This window comes from Pteropus alecto, unplaced genomic scaffold (genome assembly GCF_000325575.1).
Source record: "Pteropus alecto unplaced genomic scaffold, ASM32557v1 scaffold941, whole genome shotgun sequence".
Taxonomy (NCBI): Eukaryota; Metazoa; Chordata; class Mammalia; order Chiroptera; family Pteropodidae; genus Pteropus; species Pteropus alecto.
The window spans coordinates 1-9,102 of NW_006431393.1; the positions used below are offsets into that span (position 1 = coordinate 1).

The following is a 9,102-nucleotide window of genomic DNA, read 5'->3' on the forward strand; positions in this document are numbered from 1 at the left end:
TAGCTGATGCAACTCTGCACAGACTACTCATGTGACAATAATATTAAAAGTAACTGAAAATATTTTTAGCAAAGAAATGCATGCAATTCTGATGTCACACTCAGACAGGCACATTTTTAAAAGAGGCATCATGCAATACAGAGTACAAACGAAAGCTTCAAAAATGTATGTTATGTATGAGGAGCACCAAAACATTCAAGAAACATGTTTAATTTACCCTCTCTTCCTGATGAGAAGAAATTAGTACACGTAGATGCCAGCTACTGCAACGCCAACAACTACAAGAAAACCAAGAAACAAATGATGTGTAACTCTAAAAACTAATACCAAAATTCAAAATATAGCAGAAGAAATTAATGGTTACAATTCAGTAGTCAGAAAATGTAATTTAATTTAAGTACATATATATTTATATTCCATCTGGGTTCTTCGCCAAGGGCAAGACTCTGAACTCACTCAAACAGTCCACAGAAAATCAGAGAAGAGTCCTAATGGCTTAACTTCGAAAGTTACACAAAGAATATTTAGGACGCAAACTCATCTGACGAATCATCTCAAAAAACGTGTATTATTTAAGATTTGTCACAGAGAGGACATATAGAATAAAATATATTCAATTGTCAATACAAGGTGATTATCACTTAAGATGTTGGATGTTTCTAGATGGGTTTACTAAATTTCAAGCTACAAAATGTGTAGAAACTGAAAATCACTTAAAAAATTATGTTCTTCTTCATGGTAATATTTTAATTCAAATGGTATCCAAGTTTGGGACATTTATAGTAAGAACAGTTTGGGGCACTTACAGTAAGAACAATCACAGCAGTGAGTCCTCCATCTGAGAAAAAATAAAACCAGTTTGATATAATTGAGCATATATGGGTCTCCAGATAGCATTTACATTTTAATTTTGACCAGATCATGTATAAATTATAGCAAAGAAAATGTTTCTCAATCCAGTTTAGTGACACTGTTTGTTAGTGCATCTAGGTAATTTTGATCATAGAACCTTTCTAATCCGATTCCAGGCTTAGGGTCCAACATTATTTTGTGCTATAGTTTCCACACTTGGTTATTTAGTGAAAGTTATTAATAGAACAATTAGAATTCATTGATTAGAGGAAAGTCATTTTAAAAACATATTATCTCATTATAGTTGGTTTAGTCCAGTATTCAGTCTATATTTCTTATGATTTATAGAAATTTAATGTATCCTTTCCTCACCAAAAGTGGGTCTGTGGAATGTCATAATGAAGTTCTCTTAATCTATCGCCCAGGTGCAATCTTCACAAACAATATTTATCTTATTATCAATACCTCCTTATCTCTCTATCCAAAGAAAATTAAGACATAGTCTTAATTATGAAGGAGATTCTAAGCATGTATATGAAACACTGGGACACATGGATGAAAACTATGCATAGAAACTTAAACATGCATTTTTGACTATCTAAGGAGCAATAAATAATACCACCAAATCTTAATTCTTAGAAATGTTGGTGACTTTTACCTCTGCTTCTAGGTTTCCATTATTTTTATGAAATTTTTATATGGCAAAATATACAGTGTCATGTTTACCTCTGCTCTTTTCTTTTCAGAAAAAAATTATCAAGTGTTTAATGTCTTAAGACGACACTCGATTAACTGGCACAATAACAGTTTAACCACAGTGTTCAGAAGGAAAACATAAAAAGCCTAAGGCACATTTTATAAAAAGATTACCTTATTAGTCTAATGTAAATAAAATACATATTTTTCATTTACTCATCAAGAAATATTATATTTAATTTAACTATACAGCTATACTTTATCATTTTCTTAATATATACTGGGAGAACCTTGTGAGTCTACATAAAGTGTGGTATAACAACATGTTCTAGAAAAACACTAACCCCACTTGTAGTATTTTAAGGCTTGTGTATACAAAGTATGAATAAAAAGAAAATTTACCTATAAATTGCCATCACAAAATTATCACATAGAAAGGAAGTTATGTTTTATATATTTTAACCTACATATAAACACAATATTTAATAAAGTTACCTCACCATACTAGGAATCCTAATTTGGAGCATCTCTTGAAAACTGTATTATCTATGTGTCTACACATTACAACTGGTTACATTCGTCATGGTATCTGCACTATTTAAATAAGCACAAATGTCAATTATCACCCATTTGGGACAAATGTTTCTACTCTAAGTACAGGTAATTTAAATATGATATTTCCATGTAGAACTCTAAGATCTCATAATGCCGGGTTATTAATAACCAAAATAATACCTAAATCCTTAACGTCATTAGCTTGTGATTCATCACTGGGAGTGAGATTCTCTGGAAAACAGAAAAAATAAAAATAAGTAAAAAGAATTAGAAAATAATAAAGTTTAAAGACTTCTGAATTCATAGGTTTTGATTTTTTTTGCCTTTGTACAAAACCCCTTATAATTTCATTCTCCTTATATAAATTATATTAATGTTTCTTATTAAAAGTAGTATAAAATATTATAAATTTAAATTCAATGTTATCAGCATTTTTCTTCCTGTCCAGTAACATTTCTTATAACAATAGTCTGTGGTACAGCAAGCAAACTTTTCATTAGTGTATTGCCAAAATTAGCTGTGGATTCAATGTGATTCTACGTAAAATTAAAAATACAGGAAAGCTTAAAAAACAATTTAGAAGTTTATCTGCAATAGAAGAAAATTTCAAGATAATAAATTCCATTTATGAAAAATCAATAGCTAACGTCCTACTCAATGGTGAAAGACAAAGATTTCCCTTAAAATCAGGAACAGGAACAAGATAAAATATCTGTGTTTGTCACTTCTGTTCAACATAATATTGGAAGTTCCAGTTAGAGCAATCAGCCAAGAAAAAATATAAAAAGCACTGAAATTATGAAGGAAGGAATAAAACTATCTGTTCCAAATGACATGATCTTTTAAGTAGAAAAATCTAAAGTTTACACACAGAATAGCATGTGCACATGCACATAGAGAAAGAGAGAGAGAGAGAGAGAGAGAGAAACACATACTTGTAAGAATTAATAAATAGATGTAGCAAAGTTGCAGGCTACAAAATCAGGAAGCAAAAATCAATTGCATTTCTATTAACTAACTAGTAACTAATTTCCTAATTTCCTAATTTCCTTTTTGGATTAACTAGTAATCCAAAAAGGATATTAGGAAAACAATTTTTGGATTAACTAGTAATCCAAAAAGGAAATTAGGAAAACAATTTAATTTACAGTAGCATCAAAAAGAACAAGATATTTAGGAATAAACTTAACCAAGGAGGTGAAAGACTCCGACACTGGAAACTACAAAACGTTGCTGAAAGAAATTGAAGATGACATAAATGGAAAGATCTTGTGTTCATAGAATTGTAAGACTTAATATTGTTAAGATGTTAAAACTATACAAAGCAATCTGCAGGTTAAATGCCATCCCTATCACCATCTTGAATATGCATTTTGCAAAAGTAGGAAAATCCAATATATTATTCATATAGAATCTCAAGGGACTAGGGCTAGCCAAGACAGTCTTGAAAATGAAGAGCTAAGTTGAGAGAACTCACACTTTTGGACTTCAAAACATACTCAAAATCTGCAATAATTACAACAGAGTGGTCCTGGCATAAAGACAACACACAAACCACTGGAATAAAATACAGTGCCCAGAAATAAATAAATAAATAAATATGTTCAGATAATTGTCTACAGGAACATTGAAGTGGGAAAGGACAGTCTTTTCAAAAAATAGTTCTTGTAAAACTGGATATGCACATACAAAATAAACTTTGATCTTTACATTAAGTCATATACAAAAATTATGTTGAAATGGAATCAAGAATTAAACATAAGAGCTAAAAGACAAAACTCTTAGAAAACATAGAGGACAAGATACATGATGTTAGATCTTGCAATGATTTCCTGGATTTGATACTAAAAGCGCAGTTAACAAAAGAAAAAAAAAATAAATTGGACTTAATCAAAATTAAAAACTTTTGTTTATCACTGATTACTATCAGTAGAGTGAAAAGTCAATCCACAGAATGGGAGAAAACATATGCACATTGTCTATCTAATAAGGGATTACTATCCAAAATATATAATGAACCTCGGAAATAACAACAAAAAGAACCCCAATTTAAAAATAGGCAAAGAATTTAAGTGATATTTCTCTGAAAAAAATACATAAAAGACCAACAAGCACATGAAAAGATAATCAGTCGCTAGTCATGAGAATGAAATGAAAGTGACAATGAGCTAACACTTCATATATATTAAGATGCCTATTATCGAAATACAGAAAATAACAAGTATTGGGAAAGAGGTGGAGAAATTGGAACCTTTGTACATCACTGGTGGGAATGTAAAATGGTGCAGGTGCCACTGAAGACAGTATGGCTGTTCCTCAAAAAAATAAATAAATAAAAACAGAATTACACATAACTCAGCAATTCTACTCTTAGGTATATATTCTCCAAAACTGAAAACAGAGATTCAAATAGTTACTCAAATGCCAGTATTCAGAGAAGCATATTCGGAATATCCAGAAGTTGGAAACAACCCAAGTGTCTATCAAAAGATGAATAGATAAAGAAAACGTATATACAAACAATGAAATATTATTCAGCCATAAAAGAAAATAAAGTTCTGATATATGCTACATGTTGGATAAACCTTGAAGACATTATGTTGAGTGAAATAAGCCAGGAGTTATTCTATTTCTATGAGATACCTAATAGAAAGTTCACATAGAAAATTGAATAGCGGACAGGTGAAAAAACATGGTGGAGTGAGAGATGTCTCCAGTTCTCTCCCCTTGAAACAACAATAAGCTGAACATCTAAAACTCAGCAAAAAACACTCAAACTGCACATCAGCACATCTGCATCTGAATGTGGGATCGGCGCATAAAACCTACTACAGGTCAGAACCCTGTGTGTTGGGCGGTGGACTGGGAGATAAAGAAGCTGCTTACGTAGCTCCCCGGAGCTCCCTGTAGGAGGAAGGGAAGGGGTGAAGGCACAGCCACTTCCCTGTACGACCCAGCCTGGAAGTGCCCGGAATTATACACAGCTGGCAGCAGGGCTCAGTCATCAAGGCAGTAAGCAGAGAAGGGGGTGGGACCGCAGAGAAACAACAGTTGACTTTTACTGACCGTGGTTGCAAAACCAAGGCTGAGCCACAGCCTCCTACCCCTAACCCAGAGAGCCCCTCCCCCAAAACCTTCTGAGACAGAACACTGTGGAGTCCCAGGGAAATCTGCGCAAATGCTACCAAAACTGTTGCTAACACTGATAGGGCCTGAAACTGAGAGTAGTGAGCATGTTTAAATATCGATCAGAAAATAAAGATGCATTTTTAAAGCTTTATATAAATCAGGGATCCAAGAGGCTTAGACGCCACCCACTGGAAAACAAAAGAAAAGTGCTTTGCAACAGGCTAAGGAGAGACCTTTATATAATAAATCTTCTTTCTGGAAAAAAAGCAGAATACATTTCCATTAATGCCCTAGCAGAGAAATAGCCCATTAAACACCATGAACCACCAATGTGACAAGGCATCTCAGAAAGAAAGAGAAAAATCTCCAGAAAATAAGCTTACAGACATAGAAATATGTGACTTAAATGACAGAAAATTCAGGATGGTACTTACTTCTGAAAAAACTCAATGAGATCTAAAAGAACTCAAATCAACAATTTAAAGAATTGAAAAAACAACTAGATGAGCAGAGCAAGGAGATTGAAACCCTCAATAATAACCAAATAGAACTTCTGGAGATGAAGAACACACTGCAAGAGTTGAAAAATGAAATAGCAAGCTTTGGAAATAGAGTTGATCAAATGGAGGAAAGGATTAGTGATATCGAAGACAGAAATCTAGAAATAAATCAGAAGGAAGAAGAGAGAAACCGAAGAATGAAAAATAATGAAAGAGAAATTTAAGAATTAGCTGATACCTTCAGGAGAGGAAACATAAGAATAATGGGCATTATCGAAGGCGAGGAAAAGGAACAGGGATTAGAAAGCATTTTCAGACAAATAGTTGATGAGAATTTCTCAAATCTAAGGAATGAGCTCGAGTTTGGAATTCAAAAAGACAACAGAACACCCAATTATCTCAACCGAAAAAGGCCTTCACCAAGACACATTGTATTAAAGTTATCAGAAATTAATGGCAAAGACAGAAGTCTCAGGGCAGCCAGGGAGAAAAAAAAAAAACGGTAACTTATAAAGGTAAACACATTAGATTATCCTCGGACTTCTCAGCACACACCTTACAAGACAGAAAACCTTCCTTTGGGATTTCTACTCCATTTTAGTTTAAAAGGACATTTTATACTGTTTCTACTTATCAAGGCTTGAAACAAGAATCACCTTGAATTCTTAGTTTTTATTGCTATGACATTTGGGAGGAAACATATTTTAATAATTATATCTCCATAATCTCTGCTCATCTACCCGCCCCTTGCTTTACATTCTCATTGCCTCTCTCCTAATGTATGAGTGATTTTTAAAATCATTTGGAAAACATTACTGAATCCTCGCTATGTTGAAGTTTCTATAGCATTTTGCTAAATGTTTATGGTATATTGATATACATCAAAGATTTTAAAAGTCACTTCCTTAATAAGCTGTGTGCCACAAACATATTTCTTTATCCCAGTTATATTGTTAGGTAGCTAGTCAGACATGAGCAACAGGGGGAACAAAGGAATAGGGACCCAGCCTAGAGATCTTCCAAAGAACACCCCAATGGTAATAAAATTCTTGGTATGCACATACACACTAGGCAACCAACCAAAATAAAGAAAACAGAAACACAAGGACAAGAAAGCAATGGAAACATCGAGCTACCAGAAAGCAAAAGACAAAATGGCTATAAGAAGACCTCATATTTCAATAATCACCCTAAATGTAAATGAATTGAACTCAGCAATAAAAAGGACAGAGTTGCAGAATGGATCAAAAAACAAAACCCAACCACGTGCTGCCTCCAGGAGACACATCTCAGATCCAAAGACAAATATAGATTCAAAGTCAAAGGGTGGAAAATGATATTTCAAGCAAATGGCATTCAGAGAAAAGCGAGAATTGCGATACTAATATCAGGCGAAATAGTCTTCGAAATAAAAAAGATAAAGAAAGATACTGAGGGACCCTTCATAATGATAAGGGAAATCATGCACCAAGAAAACATTACACTTATTAATATCTATGCTCCCAATCAGGGAGCCCCAAAATATGTAAAGCAATTACTAACAGAACTAGAGGGAGAAACAGACCAAAACACTATCGTAGTGGGGGACCTAAATACCCCACTGTCGGATATGGACAGATTATCCAAACAGAAAATCAATAGGGAAATAACATCTTTAAAGGACACATTAGACCAACTGGACACAATTGACATTTACAGAGCCTTCCATCCCAAAACAGCTGCTTATACATTCTTCTCTAGTGCACATGGAACATTCTCAAGAATCAAGCACATACTGGGACACAGAGATAACCTCAAAAATGTAAGAGAGTTGAAATCATAGCCATATTCTCTGATCATAGTGCTTTGAAACTAGAGATCAACTACAGAAAGAAATCAGGAAGAAACACAAATACTGGAGATTAAACAACATACTACTGAAGAATAACTGTGTCAGAGAAGAAATAAAAAGAGAGATGAACAGATACATAGAAACGAATGATAATAATAGTACAACATATCAAACTTTTGGGACATGGCAAAAGTGGTCATGAGAGTAAAGTTCATATCATTACAGGCCTATCACCAAAAAAAGAACAAGCCCAAATAAACAACCTAATGCTTCATTTTAAAAAACTAGAAAAGGAAGAACAAATGAAGCCTACATCAGCAGAAGGAAAGAAATGATCAAAATTAGAGCATAAATCAATAAAATTGAAAACAGAAAACAGTAGAAAATATAAATACAACAAAGCGCTGGTTCTTTGAAGAGGTTTATAAAATTGACAAACCCCTGGCTAGACACTAAAGAAAAAAGAGAAAAAACACAAATAAAATCAGGGATGAAAGAGGGGAAATTATGACTGATATCTCAGAAATTCCAAGGATCATACAAGAACTATGAAAAAGTATATCGCACCAAATTTAATAACCTAGAAGAAAAGGATCAATACATAGAAAAATACAATCTTTCTGGAGCGAATCAAGAAAAACGGGAAAGTCTATATAGACTGATCTGCAGTATGTAAATTGAAACAATCATTAAAAAAACCTACCAAAAAGTAAAAGTCTAGGACCAGATGGCTCTACTAGTGAATTCTACCAAACATTCAAAGAGGATTTAATACCTATTCTCCTGAAACTCTTTCAAAACATTGAAAAGGAGGCAATACTTCCCAACACATTTTATGAGGCCAATATTACTTTGATACCAAATCCTGGAAAAGATAACACACACACAGAAAACTACAGACAAATATCTCTCATGAACACAGATGCAAAAATCCTAAATAAGATACTAGCGAACCGAATACAGCAACATATTAAAAAGATTACACACTATGATCAAGTGAGCTTCTTCCCAGAGGCACAGGGGTGGTTCAACATATGCAAATCAATTAATGTGATACACCACATAAAGAAATTAAAAAATAGGAATCATATGATCATATCCTATGATTCATATCATATCAATAGATGCAGAAAAAGCCTTCAACAAGATATGGCATGCATTTATGATCAAAACACTCAACAAAATCAGTATAGAAAAAAAGTACCTTAACATAATAAAGGCCATCTATGACAAGCCCTTAGCCAACCTTTTACTTAATGGTGAAAAACTAAAAACCTTCCCTCTAAGATCAGGAACAAGGCAAGGCTGTCCACTATTGCCACTGCTGTTCAATGTAACATTGGAGGTCCTAGCGAGTGTAATCAGGCAAGAGAAAGATATAAAAGGCAATGCAATGAAAAATGGAGAAGTCAAACTCTCACTATTTGCAGATGACAAGATTCTCTATATAGAAAACCCTGAAGACTCCACAAGAACACTACTAGAAACAATAAGCAAATACAATATCGTTTCTGGATACAAAATCAATGTTCAACAATT

The 9,102-nt window shown here is 33.4% G+C and overlaps 1 long non-coding RNA gene across 1 annotated transcript; it reads right to left on the bottom strand.

The window, feature by feature from the left end:
* Positions 1 to 60: 60 nt before the first annotated feature.
* On the bottom strand, positions 61 to 2,337 carry LOC107196452. The gene is made up of 3 exons (XR_001517847.2): positions 2,284 to 2,337; positions 807 to 838; positions 61 to 278 (listed from the first exon to the last, which is right to left on the bottom strand). It is a non-coding gene; the product is annotated as an uncharacterized LOC107196452 (long non-coding RNA).
* Between the last annotated feature and the right edge of the window lie 6,765 nt (positions 2,338 to 9,102).